We start from the raw sequence: 14,703 nt of genomic DNA, 5'->3' as shown, positions 1-14,703 counted from the left end.
CTGCCTCACAAATATGTCTGTCAGTTATGTTGGGCCAGAAGGCTGATGATGATGCTCCAACATACAGAGAGTTTCAGGGTGACTGTTTAGGCAGCGAACTGTCTGCTTTTTTTTTTTTTTCATTTTGGAAGCAGCTAACCTGCACTTCCGGTTAACTCAGGTAATTACATTTTATTCCTTCTTAAGTCTGATAAGGCTGAAGACCAGATAGTTTAGTCTTTTTAATTAAGCTTACTTGGTTAGGGGATAAGATGTTTTTAGATCTAGATATACATTTTAAGTTGATAGAGATGAGATATGATAGATACTGATTTACATTCGGAATTTCAGACTCATCAGGATAGGAAAGACGCTTTCTTCTTGCCAAATATATTTAGCCAGAACACCATGAATGTAATATTATATAATTCCTGATTATTTCGTGGTTCTTCTTGTTGTATGTAGTTTATTTTATTTATGTGTAACAATATAAATGTATATACCAAAAATAAATAAATTTTTAAAACTCCTCAGAGAGTCGGGTCCTTGGGCTCCCACTAAGCAATGCAATTCTATTTAAAGACAAAGGTAACATTTCTCAATAGTCCCAGCAACCCTTAGTCTTCTCTCTGAAGGACTGAAAAGTCCTGCCCAAATCCTCAACACTTTTTTTCCTCTACCCTCCATAAGGCCTCTCTCCTTAAGAGGAGCTCTCAAACCACACCTTTAACATAGTAACAGTAATCCCAACACTCAGGAGGCTGAGGTGAGGTGATCAGTGCAAGCTTGCCAGTTTGGACTACAGAGTAAAACCTTATCTCAAAAACACACAATCCCTGAAAAAAGGAAAAGAAAAAATTTTATTTTATATTTCTAGTGTGGGTGGCCTTGCTTTGGTTTGTTTGGTTTTTGTTTTTGGGTTTTTTTTTCTTATGTTTTCAAAATAGGGTCTTGCTATGTAGCCATGCCTGGCCTGAAACTTGAGATGCATACCAGGTTAACCTTGAACTTGTGATGATCTTCTTGCCTCTACCTCCCAGTTTTTAGATTAAAGGCCCACCGCCATGTCCAGCTAAGAAGTCTTTTCAGTAAGTAATTTTTACACAAATGAAACCCTGGCATGGTTAAAATAAAGGTGCCAACACCACAAATCCTGCAGAGCTTGGACCTCTGGGTGTGGGCAGCTTGAAGCCACCTTCTCTTTAGAAGGAGGCCTTGGTGGACAGACCTCACTGAAACCTCCACGGAAGGCCAGGCAAGAACTTGCAAAGGGACATCACTTTCTATTCTCAGAGCTGCTTGTCTGTCACTTGTCACCGTGAACACTCCAGGTGTCTCCAGTCATGAAGCATTGTCCTTAATCATAAGGTCCATGGCTGGCCCCAGGACCACCGTTAGAATAGAATGAGACAATGACTAGAACCCTGGAATATTAACGGCTACCGTGTGTGTGTATGTGTGTGTGTGTGTGTGTGTGGTGTGTGTGTGTCGTGTGTGTCTGTGTCTGTGTGTGTGTGGTGTGTGTGTGTCTGTGTGTGTGTGTGTGGTGTGTGTGTGTGTGTGCGTATCTGTGTGTGTGTGTGGTGTGTGTGTGTGTGTCTGTGTGTGTGTGTGTGTTGTGTGTGTGTCGTGTGTGTGTCTGTGTCTGTGTGTGTGTGTCTGTGTCTGTGTGTGTGTGTCTGTCTGTGTGTGTGTGTGTGTCTGTGTCTATGTGCGTGTCTGTCTGTCTGTGTGTCTCGTGTGTGTGTCTGTGTGTGTGTCTGTGTGTGGTGTGTGTGTGTGTGTAGGGGTGTGTGTGTGTCTGTGTGTGTGTCTGTGTCTGTGTGTCTGTGTGTGGTGTGTGTGTGTGTGTGTAGGGGTGTGTGTGTGTGTGTCTGTGTGTGTGTCTGTGTCTGTGTGTATGTCTGTGTGTGTGTGTCTGTGTGTCGTGTGTGCGCGCGTGTCTGTGTGTGTCTGTGTGTGTGGTGTGTGTGTGATGTGTGTGTGTGTGTGTGTGTGTGTGTGTAGGGGTGGTGGTGGAGAACTATGACACTGTTTGGCAGGAAAACTTCCAGAGTCACTTGGAAAAGTTTCCATATCTCAGTTCTGTTTCCTCTTGGCAAACCGTTTGCTCTCCATCTCGTTTTGCAATATTGATAATGCTGTTGACACTCAGGATTATTTGGAGGGTCTAATGGGGACATGTAGTGTCAAATCAGGCACCAGATCATTCAGGAGGCCAGGGCTGGCTTTCTGCATCCCCAGTTCACCAGTTAGCCTGAGGCCAGTCGGTCTCACTTTTGGACCCAAGACCTGATTGAAGAATCACCATGGGAGCTTTCGAAAAAAAAAACAACAACAAAATTTTGGGGCTCGAGAGATGGCTCAGAGGTTAAGGGCACTGACTGCTCTTCCAAAGGCCCTGAGTTCGATTCCCAGCAACCACATGGTGGCTCACAACCATCTATAATATGATCCGATGCCCTCTTCCGGCATGTGGGTGTACATGCAGGTAGAGCACTATATACATAATAATAAATATCTAAGTCTTTTTAAAAAACAAACAAACAAAAATCTTAGCTGGCTCAGTGGGTACGGTGCTTGGTGCATAAGCATGGGGAACCGAAGTTCAGATCCCCAGCACCTACATGAAAAGTGACATGGCAGGATACACCTGTAGTCTCTGCTGTGGGGGGGCAGAAAGACAAGATGACCCCAGAGGTTCCCTGGCCAGCTTGTCCAGCCAACTGATGAGCTCAGGGTTCAGTGAGAAACACTGTGTCAAACAAGGTGGAGGGCACTAGAGGAGGACAGCAGACATCGGCCTCTGGTCTCCACGGGCACATACATGGATCCATCACACACACACACACACACACACACACACACACACACACACTACACACTCACACAGCTAAAAATAAATAAATTTCTGAGACTCAACCCCAACTATTGACAACAGGCCTGAGAATCTATTTGGCGGGGGTCTCCGGGTTTGTGTTCCGCAAGTACCTCCTCATAAGTCCAGAGCAGCATTTATCTACCAAAAGTCCTATGAGGGACAATGGAGGGGCAGCAGATCCACCAACTGCTAGTCTACACCCCCTCCCCACACTCCTGTTCTCCACTCCAGCCCTGGCATTCTGGCCCAGGCTGCGGTGGGTCTCTTCTGAGGGAGACACCGCTCTTAATGAAAGGCAAGACTGACAGGAGGGGTCGAAGTTCACACAAGCTGCACCGCCTTCTGGTTCATTTACAAGTGGCAGTCACCTCATTAAACTGGGTCTCCCTTCACCCCACCCACCCTCACCCCATTGCCCACCATTCACACACCCCCACCGGGGCCCCTCCTTCCTCAGCTGGGCTCAGGCAGCAATACAGAATTGGATTAGATATTCTGGGGCCCAGAGGCAGGCAGAATTCATGGAGGCACCTGCCCACATTTTCTATGGCAAGCTCGTCCCCATCTCCAAACATTCCCAACATCTGGCATAGAGAATGCACTCAGCAGATGTTTATTAAACTCAAGTATTTCTGAATGCATACAAATTGCACTGTGGCAGCCATGGCACAGCTTGAACCTGGGTATCAGCAAAGAGTCCTGTAGAGCAAGAGAGACACACACATCTGGAGCGGGGCAGACCCTGATGACCTGCTATGTACTCATGTTGACTTTTCATTTCTTTGACGGTTTTGGTCTATGAAGGAAAAGTGCTATGACCAGCAAAAGAAATAGCTCACAAGAAGCTTAGGATGAAACACTGTAGCTACTGAGAGAAGTCTGCTCCCCTTTATTCCTAGCATTTGATGGGGATAGAGTGGGCTTCAGTTCCAGGGCTGCATGAAGGCCCCTGTGGCACACGAAGCCAGAGAGGACTGAATTGAGACCAGAAGGAAGGATGTTAGCCAGGTCAGGTGATGGCAGGGTTGGTGCAAAGAAGCCATTAGTGAGGCCTTGGGTGGCATGCCCTGTGTGGGCTTGGGGAAGGCAGACCTGTGAGTGACAGGTGAGTGACTGCATCTGGACCAGAGGAACTCCAAGAGAGCACAGCTAGATGCACATAGCCCCTCCAGGACCTAAGGAGGAAGTGCAGGTTGCAGTTAGGGTGCAGAGGAAGCTGCAGACGTATATGAGGTGGGGTGATGGCACAAATGAGTCCTCTCCTACCACCCCGTTTAGTCTCCATGCCAACTCATGAACCAACCAAGAACTCCATATCAGTCCTACTTGTAGAAACACTCCCCTGATCCTTGAGTAAAGAAATGCCCTCTCCTCCAAAGCCTTCCACACCCACAGCAGATCACCATCTCAGCTCTCCTGGGGTTCAGTACAGGATGACATGTTGGAGAGGGCCAGTGAGTACTTGCGTGCAGGAGGCCTCAGCTGAGGGGCTGTTGAGCCGAAGGCCCCATTCAGTCTGTCCTTAGAGTTTGTTGGTTTGGGGAAGGCGGGATAGATCAGTGCACCCAACCTCCATAGAATGCAACTTCAGCATTCTGGAGAATATGGGGCCATTCTCCACCATAGTTTCGGCAAAGGGTAATTTTTTTTTTTTTTTTTAGGCTGGCCAGTAGAGCAAATGATTCTCCTAGAGTCCCTGCCCAAATCTCAGCCACACCACACAGCACCCATACAGGTTCTGTAGACACTGTGGGCCACCTCCTCAGCAGCCTTATGCCAAGAAGGCTACAGTGAAACCTCTCCTAAGATGGGCTCTCCCTGGTAAAGAGGAGGCTGGGGGCGGGTGGGGGGAGAGGGCTAGAGCTGCCCCCCCACAGAGGAGGGGAGGGTACTAGCATTAACAGCAGGAAGTGCTTGCCCAAAACAGGAGGGAAAGACGAAGAGGAGAAAGCTGTACACAGGAAGGGGAAGAGCACTCGGTCGGAGGGAGATGCTGGAGTGGCAGATGTGGGAAGGAAGAACACCACTACATTTCCAGACAGAAGTGAAGGTGGGGGGCTTGGGGAGGGGAAAGAACAGAAGAGGGAGAGGAGGAGAAGGGAGGACTAGAGGAAGGGGAGAGAGGGAAAGAATGAAATTACAAGAGGCAAATGAACGTAAACAGAAGTTCTGTCGCTAGCAGGTTTTCGAGCCCATCCTGCTGTGATCAGCCTTGACAGCTGTGGACCCAGGGATCAGAACGGAGGAGTGTACCACCTTTCCCGCTCTCCCAACTGGAGCCCCCAGAACAGCTCCAAGCCTTGCCCACTTTTTCTGAGGTTCTGAGTACAGATAAATAACCCTTGACATAGGCTGGCTGGATCATAGGGCTGGGAGGAGCCCCCAAAGAGCCAGCCTCATAGGACAGAGGGCTGCCAGTGGGATGCTATAAATGAGGCTCTCTGAAAATTTTAAGAAGGGTCCCACGAGCTGCCAGGCAGACTCTCCTAAGTTCCTTTTAGGATTGCATGGACATAGCTGGGATGAGGAGGGAACCTTATACCCAAAAGGGTCACCTTAGCTTCCTCTCCAGCAGCCCATGCCTGCCCAGACTCCACACTGTAGTAACATCAAACCATGTGCAGGCAGACCCACTGGGCTGCTCCTTTTTCTGGGGTGCCCTTCCCTTATCTCTACCTAGAAAACCCTGAATTCTCCCCTCCCACACTGCACACCGAACTGCTCTTTCCTAGAGGACACCCAACATAGACCACACAGAGCTTGGGCCCTGGGTGACTTCGATGGAGGGTTAACCAGTAAGACAATAAGCCACACCTCACTGGCTAATTCTCCACTTCAGTTTCTGTTTTTTCAAATGAACTGCAAGTCCCTGAGATACAGGAATGATGTTGTTACTCCTCTTGTCTCTTTCCATTCAGATAACTACTGCAGAGGGGTCAAAGTTGTGTGGCACTCGAGGTAACCCCATGAATTTGGGGGGGTTCGATAGGGTTTCTTTGTGTAGCCTTGGCTGACCTGGAACTCACTCTACAGACTCTTGCCTCGAACTCACAGCGATCCACCTGCCTCTGCCTCCCAAGTGCTGGGATTAAAAGCGTGCACCACCACTGCCCAGGCCCATGGATTCTTTAGATACTCTGAGGACCCTGAGCTCCAGGCATGGGGAAGTGCCAGGTCTGTTGGGGCTTCCATCTGTTCTAGGGACTGCACAACTGGAGACATGGCCCCAACCCTTTCCTAATACCCCAGAGTCTGGCCTGGAGCCCAGTGGGATTTCAGAACAGGCAGAGGAAAGAGATAAAACTGGAAAGGTGATGATGGGGAACTTTTCTGAAAATAATGAGGCCATTAGAGGAGGCATAAGCCAAAGCTTTTGCAGGTATGGGGTTTTCTGCCTGAGTGTAGCAGTGCATCCCTCGGCTGTTAGGTCCCTACCCTGGGGTGAGGGCTGCCTCCAGCTTCTTGGCCATCCCCTTGGTCCCAACCTGGGGTAGGTACCTAGCCAGAAGGTTTAGAAACAACTGGGCTAAGGTATGGGACTTAGAGCTCCCAGTGCCCAGAACTTTCTGGATGGGCAGAAGAAAAGGAAACTTCAGATGGGTCCTGCTTCATCAAGGCTGTCAGGTATATGGCACAGAAGCAAATGGAAGCAGGGTTCGTGTTCCTGTCCAGCTGGGGCTCAGCAGGAAAAGGTAGCAACTGTCCTGCCCAATCCAATGCTCAGACATTTGTTGCAGTTATTTATTTGTGTGTGCACTTGCGCGTGCATGCGCCTGTAGGTCAGGTCATCAGGCTTGATGCCAAGAGCTTTTACCCAGTGAACCATCTCACTGGCTACAAGTCTTAGACAATTGCGGTCACCTGCTTAACCTTGAAGCTTGCTTCTGTGATCTCTGATGGCAGCCTTCAGTGGAAGAAGAAAGACCCCCAAATCTTCTCCAGGGTGAGCTGCACACAGGGCAGGCAGCATAGTGATAGAGCCCCTTGCTGAAGAGGTGCACAAAGGTGGCTGTGTTCCTATCCACCCCTCCTCCCACTGGTCCTCTCCAGGCATGTTGAGCTGAATGTATGGCATTTTCAGTGATTACTGGGACAAGATACCAGCATTGACAGCTCTTGTCACAGCCCGCCCCGGCTTTAGTCATATTGAAGAGGGGAGGACAGCTTAATTCTGTGGCTCAAACATAGGGCTGCCTGCCAGATATGGTGAGGCCAAGCTGACCTCTGTCCCTCCCTGCATGGGGAACAAAGGCCCTGGTGTCCCCTCTGCTCTCCTTCTTACTGTGACTCTTTCTTCCCTCTTCCAAATAGGTACCAATAACAGCTAAATTGTCTGGGGATGAGTGATGCTAGGTGCTTAGGAGGATGGGAAGAAAAACATCACATGTTTGACATAGCAATCTCAACCCTCCTCCATCCCACCATTCATAGAAAAGGAGAAACACTAATGTCAAGTCTCAGGGTAGGGGATCTCTTAGCCCCAGTATTCTGGGCTCTGAATATAAAGGCAGGACCAGAGTGCTTTCTCTGTGTAGAGGTTTCAGACTACCTCCCTGCCCCCAAATACATATCTCAAGGAACCTCAGGACAGTTGGGGACCCTGGGTACTTCATTACATTGTCTGCTTCCAGAGTGAGGGCCTCAACCGGGTATCTGTCACCCAGGCCCTTTGCCTCCTCAGCTCCATCTTGGGTGGATGAACCCTATTCTCAGGGCTGCCTCCCAGGCTAGCTTAGATGCACATCACATATGGTCCCAAACCAAGGACATTGCATGCTGCCTTAAATCCTAAGCTCCATCCTCACTAGGGGCAGAGTGCAGAGCCCCTCCCTTTTCCTTTGTGTTTCTTCTGATTCTTCCCCAAAGCATTAGGGCTGCTCTGTATTCTCCCCAAAACTCTAGACAAACAGAAGACTGACCCACCCCAGAGAACCTAACCCTGATACCCCTGTCCTCCCTAGACGAGTTGGTGGAAATCTTAGAACACCTCTCAAGATGGGTGACAATAAGGTCCCTTGGTACACAAGCCCCCATCACATCCTCTTCACTTCCTAGATGAAAGCCAGAGGACAATGTGCCTGACTCAGTTTCCCCATCTCCAAGATTTCTCTTTCTTGAACTATGAAGATTTAACGACATCGAACAGATACGGCACACATGGTCTTTTGTTGTAATAGCCCCAAGTGTCATCCACAGTGTGAACTCAGGGTGCTGAGAATGGATGGGCACCCAGGAACAGAGTGGCCAGGACCTTGTATGTGGGGCCCTATCTAGAAACTGAACTTACCAGGAGTCAGGAGTCTTGGTTGAGTCCAAATACCAAATTCAGCTCTGTTCTCTGAGATGGTGGAATTATGAAACTCAAAACAGCTGGGGATATCATTCCTCCTACCAGTTAAATAATCTCAGCTACCAAACTCAGGGTCCTGGGGGATTGCATTACCTAGAGACATGGGTCATAGCCTCCATCTCAGCCTCCCATTTGATGGACAAGGACCTTGAGGCCAGGAGAGACCTTGACAGAGCCAGCTAGCAGCAGAATGGACACCGAGACCCAACTGGCTTGTGGCCATGATAGATGTGATTCTCCTCCCTGCTCTAGTCACACACCTCCATCTTTGCTCAGGGCTCTCCCTACCCAGCCCCAAGATGGGATCTGGAAAGGTGGGAAGACATAAGAACCCTTTGTTAGTCCCTAAGACACTTGGATTAACAAGGCAACACAGGTAGAGAAGAAGAATTCCAACATGAGCCCAAGCCTAGTTCTGCTGCATGACATGTTTATAAGATATCATTTGCCACCCCCCCCCTTGGGCTTTGTGCTTCCCCTCTATGAAATAGTATAATCCTTGCATGGCTATTATTGAGAGCTTTTAGTAAGCTAATACATTTAGGATGTACTGAACAAGTAATGTATGCCAAATTCTGAAATCTCATTTATGTTAACGTTTCAGGACTTGGCGAGCATGGGAGGCCACGCTTCATTGTGACCATGGGCCCTATAAGTTTTCTTCCCTTCTTGGCTTCTCTTCCTGGGACATAGAAGGAGGGGGACTGGGAAAACTTGGTTTACACTCAAGGTGGGGGCAGGGAGGTACTAGGGAGTTGGCTCAGCAGTTAAAAGCACTCTCTGCTCTTCTCGAAAACTCAAGTTAGGTCCCTAGTACCCTGGTCAGGCAGCTCACAACTGCCTGTGAACTCCAGTTTCAGGGCCTCTAAAACCTCCCCTCCAGGGGCACACACACACACACACACACACACACACACACACACACACACACACACACGTAATGACATATACTTGAATCCACACACACAAACAGAAAAATAAAAATTAATCTTTTTTTTTTTTAAAGATCAGGGAAATTTCCATAACCTCAGAGAAAGGGCCAGACTCCTAGTCGTCCCTCCTCCCTGATCTGTCCTTCCATCTTCCTCCCTACTCCTCTTCTCTCTTTACCAGTGAAGGTTTAGTCCTCTTTACTTGGTGAGGTCCTTGTAACTGCTGGTGTGAGATCAGGCCTAGTAGGTGCCTGTTAGAAGCAGAGGTCAAGGATAGCAGAGGTCAAGGATCCCAGCGCCCAAGGCAAGAGAGCACCCACTCCATGCACTGGGAGCCTGCACTTCCCAGGAGAAGTTGCCTTCTCTGGTTTTAAGCGTTTCCTGCATACCATGTACCACTTAATGCCCACTGTATGTGAACTAGGCAGGTGGGTCTGGCCGCTATGCACTGGCTGGGGATTTAGAACCAGGAGTCTCACACTGCAATCCTGAGGCCAAGGAGGAGGCATCTGGTCACAGAGAATCAAGAGATGAAAGGGGTGATGAAGACAGACTGGCGTCTTCCACAGAAGCCTGGGGTGGAAGGGGAGATTGTGTTCAGAAGCGCCCCGCCTCACCTCCTGCTCCCTCCCTGACCTTGTGGCTCACATCAAAGCGAGGAACCTCTTCCCACAGCCTGGACTGTCCAGGTCATCACTCCTGGCTCCTCGGTGCCGCTGATGGACAGGTGGTAATAGCTCCCAGAGCGCTGAAAGGAGATGCGGACTTCAAGTCAGCCTGACTGACTCTGCTGGGGGAAGCTGCTCTCTCCACTGCTGAGTTTCCGGTGCCTTCTCTGGGTGCCCTGGGGCCATCTAACTAGCTGCAGAAGGGAGTGCGTAGGTAGTACTGAAGGGTATGTGGGTGTGTGTGTGGGGGGGTGTGTGTTCACACACGCACACACGCAAAGGCCTATAGATGCAGAAGTTAAGAGGTGCAGAGGCCTGCAGAGCTGAGGATCCTTAAGTCCCTGACAGACTGGCCCTTTGGAGCAACAAATGTCCTGTGGAGAACAGCTCAGTGAGGCATGCCTGGAAGGAGTTCCTCACCCAGCAAGCAATACAAAAGGAGGGAGCAGGCCTCCTCTCCGACTCACTTCCTCACCCAAACTCATCCTTGGATCAGAAGCGTCCACACCTGTCATCTTTCCCCGCTCTGCTGTTAACTAAATGATGAACTAATCATTTATCTACACAACATTACTTAGACAAAAATCATATTTATCTACCGACTAGCACATGTGATCGGCAGAGAAGGCAGCTTGTTAGACACTGAGCCCTAGTGAACTAGCCAAGAGCCAGAGACTCAATGTCTGGCTTAGGCTGTGCAGCCCGTGGTGAGCACACATTCCTGCCAGGCCTTTTGTTAGTTGAGAACAGCTGGATCAAACGCTCCATATTTTCATATCGTGAGCCTCTTATCACTAAGTCTGAATCAAACTCTACTTCACATCCTCTCCAGCAACCCCCAAAACATGGCCTCTCCCTATGAATTTCACCTCCTCACCATGGAACAGAAAAATCAGGTTCAAGTTAGCTAAAAACCAATAAGGCAGGAACAAGACTCACAGCACTGGAGTAGCCAAAGTCAAGTTCACCAAGAGGGTGAGAAAGACAGAGAACGATTTGTGGAGGAGATTTGGTATTTGGTTAAAACCTAGTCCCACTTTTTGGGTGTTGGAACTAAGAAGTAGGCGATATATGAGGCATTACTGCCATCTGCTGGTAATATCGCACAATTCGCGTCACTAACAATGTCACAGTGAAATGAATTCTTACTCTGTGACATTGTTTATAGTCGATCCACTGTAACCTTCAAAGAGAGACAAACAAACGTTGCCAAAATAACACCATGGGACAACAAGATTCTCTCCACAGGTGGTTTTGGGATGAGCAGCTGCCTAGTCAGACTCCTTTCTTACCTCACACATGGAAATGAGCTCAACAGGGATTAAAGACTTAAAAGTGCTGCAGCCAGAAAGCCTTAAAACTCTAAGTGCAAATATCTACAGGTTTCTGTTAGTCAACAGTTGCTGAGAAAATGCACAGTTGGCAAGAGACAAAGGAAACTCATCCACACAGGAACACTTTCATATTACAAGCTATCAATGGGAAAGAAAAGACAAGCTACAGAAGGGCGGAAAATACTTGCAAAGGTATAACCTGGCACGCTGTTAGTATATAAGAAACATATTAATAATAAGAAGGTAGACTTCAAGATGAACAAAAGGTCTAAGTGGATGTTTCAAGTAAGATGTGTAAGTGGCTAATGGATGCACAGAAGATGCTCAGAGCTGGTCATTGGTGAAACGCAAATTGTGGGCTTTTTTTTTTTTAATTGCACAAAAGTGTTTGGTCGATGTCCCTGGAAGGCCTGCTGTTCTCTGAAGAGAAATAGAGTAGGAATGGGTGTGGAGGATGGAGGGAGGGAGAGAAGAGGGACTTGGAGGAGGGGAGGGAGGGCAAACTGTGGCCGGGATGTAATAAATGAGAAGAGAATAAAGGAAAAAAAAAAAAAAGACATGAAAGTGCAAGGAGGGAGCTGTTGGGAGTGAGAAGTAAAGAGAAGAATGGGATGCTGGGAAAATATGATTAGAATACCTTATATAGATATATGAAATGTTCAAAAAATAAAATTTTAAACTAATTTATTATTATTTTATAGGTACTGGCCTATATGTATGTCTGTGTAAGGGTGTTGGATCCCCTGGAACTGGAATTACAGACAGTTGTGAGCTGCCATGTGGGTGCTAGGAATTGAACCTAGGTCCTCTTGGAAGAGCAACCAGTGCGCTTAACCACTGAGCCATCTCTCTAGCCCCAGCATCAAAGAGTAAACTTTAAAAAATAATTTTAATAAAAGAAAAACAACAACAATAACACCAAATGCTGGTAAAGATGTATCCCACTGCTAGTGAGAATGTATATTAGTGCATTCAGAGTGGAAGTCAATATGGAGGTTCTTCAAAAACTGAACAAACAAACAAACAAACAAACAAAAACAAAAACCATCAAACCCAAAGCAAAACACCCCCCAAAGAACTAAAAGTAGGAACTGGAAAGATATCCAGATGGTAAGAGCATTGACAGCGCTTCTAGATGGCCTGGGATCAATTCCCAGCACCCACACACGGCAGCTCACAACTGTCTGCAACTCCAATCTCAAGGATCTTAGGTCCTCTTCTGGCCTCTGTGGGCACTGCATGCACATGGTGCATAGACATACATGCAGCCAAAACACTCATACGCATTAAAATAAAAATCTAAAACAATATTCAAATGAAAACAATTCAACTATCATACAATCCAATTCTACCACTCTTGGGAGTATACCTGAAGGAATCCAGTTAGCAAATCACAGAAGCACCTGTGCAGCCATGTTTACCCTTGCACCGTTAATAGCCACGATATAGAACCAGCTTAGATGCCCATCGGCAGATGACTACAGAAAGAAAATGTGATGATATATTGTTACATCCGCTATGAAGTTTTATTCTAACATAAAGATTAATGAAGTCATTCTCTTTTACAATACATCTCCACTCTGGTCCTATGATAATCTCATTTTATCTATCTGGAATCTTCTCATGGAGATGCCTGAAAATCAGCAAAGAGGGAGACCATAAATTCTTCTGTTTCCCTAATGTCAGCTAGAAGCAGCCAGATTGAGTAGAAAGCCATTTCCCAAATGACCAGTTTGAGGGGAAATGTTAGCTGGATGAATATTCACAGCCCAGAAAGCAGTGGAGGAAGGACCCCTCTTTCTCAGCCTCCTCCTCCTCCAAAAGTTTCTGAAACCAGAATCTTCCCCAAGACCACTTGTTGAGAATGTCCCCTGAGAAGAGTTACAAGGAACACACAACACACACACACACACACACACACACACACACACACACACACGTACACTGGTGCTAGTGCACTTCCCCCTCCACCTATCTACTAGAAACAAGTCAGGAATGCTAGCCAATGCTGGACCACGCTAGCCAATGCTGGACCACTTTGTAAAGGTCTTCCATTTTAGTTTCACTGTGATCATCCAAGCAGCTACAGTAACATGGCTTTTGGAACTAAAGAAACATGTCTCTTCAGACTCTAGAGTACTAAGTGATGTGCTTTAATCAGATTTGCACCCACCTCCCAGCACTTCCTTATGTTGTCTCCCTTTTCTCCTCCTGGTATCCTCATTCATGTCTTCCCCGCACCCCCCCCCCCAAGATTCCAAAGGAGAGAAAACATGCCGTGTCTGTGAGCCCAATCTATCCTAGTTTCCTCTGTTTCTGTGATAAAATACAGTCCGTGTGATGTGAGGGAGCCACCAGGGAGCTCCCTAAGCAACATGACCATGGCAGATAAACACGGAGATCTAGAGCTCAACAAGAGACCAAGGAAAGAGACAGAGTCATTGTCATCAGCACATAGGTGGAGGGTTCCAAGCTCACCTGTATCTGCAACTGAGGCCAACAAGGAGGAGGCAGGATGTGAACGTGGAGCTCAGCAGGCTGCCCACCTAGCACCCTTCAAGGATGCAAATCAAATGAGAAGGCAAGAGGGAAGGACTGCAGGATATTTTGAGAAACACTTCGTTACTAGACTTCTGGCTGCCTCTCCTGTGATCTCCAAGGAGACTATCCTGAGGGTTGCTATGCATGTAGTCACAAGCTTGTGCCGCCTTCATAAATACTGATAACGTCTTAGTTACTCTTATTTTGGATACGATTGAATTAATCCATTGACCTTAGGAGCCAAAAACTTCCTTGTCCTTTAAGGGGCAGGAAAGAGAGCAGAGCAGTTTAGGAGTCCTGGTGCTGGACTAATGTTTCCTTAAGTGACTAACATGTCTGCATGCCGAGGTGAGCAGGCATCTGGCCCAAAAACGTTAAGGCAGCAAAGCAAACAGATTCAGTACGAGCAAAGAGATGCCAAGCCTCTAAGCACCCATTAGACACACGACTATATGGACATTGCTGTCAGCAAGAAAACCTTCACATCCCTGGAAGGTAACTGAGGCAGCCATTGTCACCATAACCCACATCAAGGTGACACCTCCATCAAAGCTCCTGGCTAACAACACATTGCTCCACTATGCAACCACTAAACGTAGTGATTTCTTTACAACCTACTAAAAGCAAGCCTGGAGGGCATTTTCTTGACTAATGATTGCTGTAGGAGGGCTCGGCCCATTGCAGGCTGGCTGTGTCACCCTGTGCGAGTGGCCCCGGGTTGCAAGAGAAAGCAAGATGAGCCTGTAAGGATTGTTTCTCTGTTCGGTTTCTGCCTCCGGGTTCCTGCCTTAGGTTCCCTCAATGGTGCCCTGTAAGCTAGAAGATGAAATAAACCCTTTCCTTCCCAAGCTGCTTTTGGTCACAGGTGTTGATGGTTTAAGGAAGCCTTCTTGCTGTACCATGCTGTCATTTATTTCTTATCCCTCAGTGGGTGTAAGTTTGAAAGAAGAGTGGTACTGTACTCTTACTTGATTGAGTGGTCTGTCATAACGACAAAAAGCAAACTAAGACATACTGT

At 47.6% G+C, this 14,703-nt stretch overlaps 1 long non-coding RNA gene across 1 annotated transcript in view; it reads right to left on the bottom strand.

Annotated features, from left to right (window-relative positions):
* LOC311598249 overlaps window positions 1-14,263 on the bottom strand; it is a 33,453-nt gene extending 19,190 nt beyond the window's left edge. The window contains exon 1 of the long non-coding RNA XR_014779525.1: window positions 13,623-14,263. This is a non-coding gene — a long non-coding RNA (uncharacterized lncRNA). The remainder of the gene's footprint in view (window positions 1-13,622) is intronic.
* Window positions 14,264-14,703: the final 440 nt, after the last annotated feature.

The sequence above is a fragment of the Acomys minous genome (genome assembly GCF_964271855.1).
Source record: "Acomys minous genome assembly, chromosome: 5".
Lineage (NCBI taxonomy): Eukaryota > Metazoa > Chordata > Mammalia > Rodentia > Muridae > Acomys > Acomys minous.
This window is presented reverse-complemented; position numbering and strand designations above follow the sequence as displayed.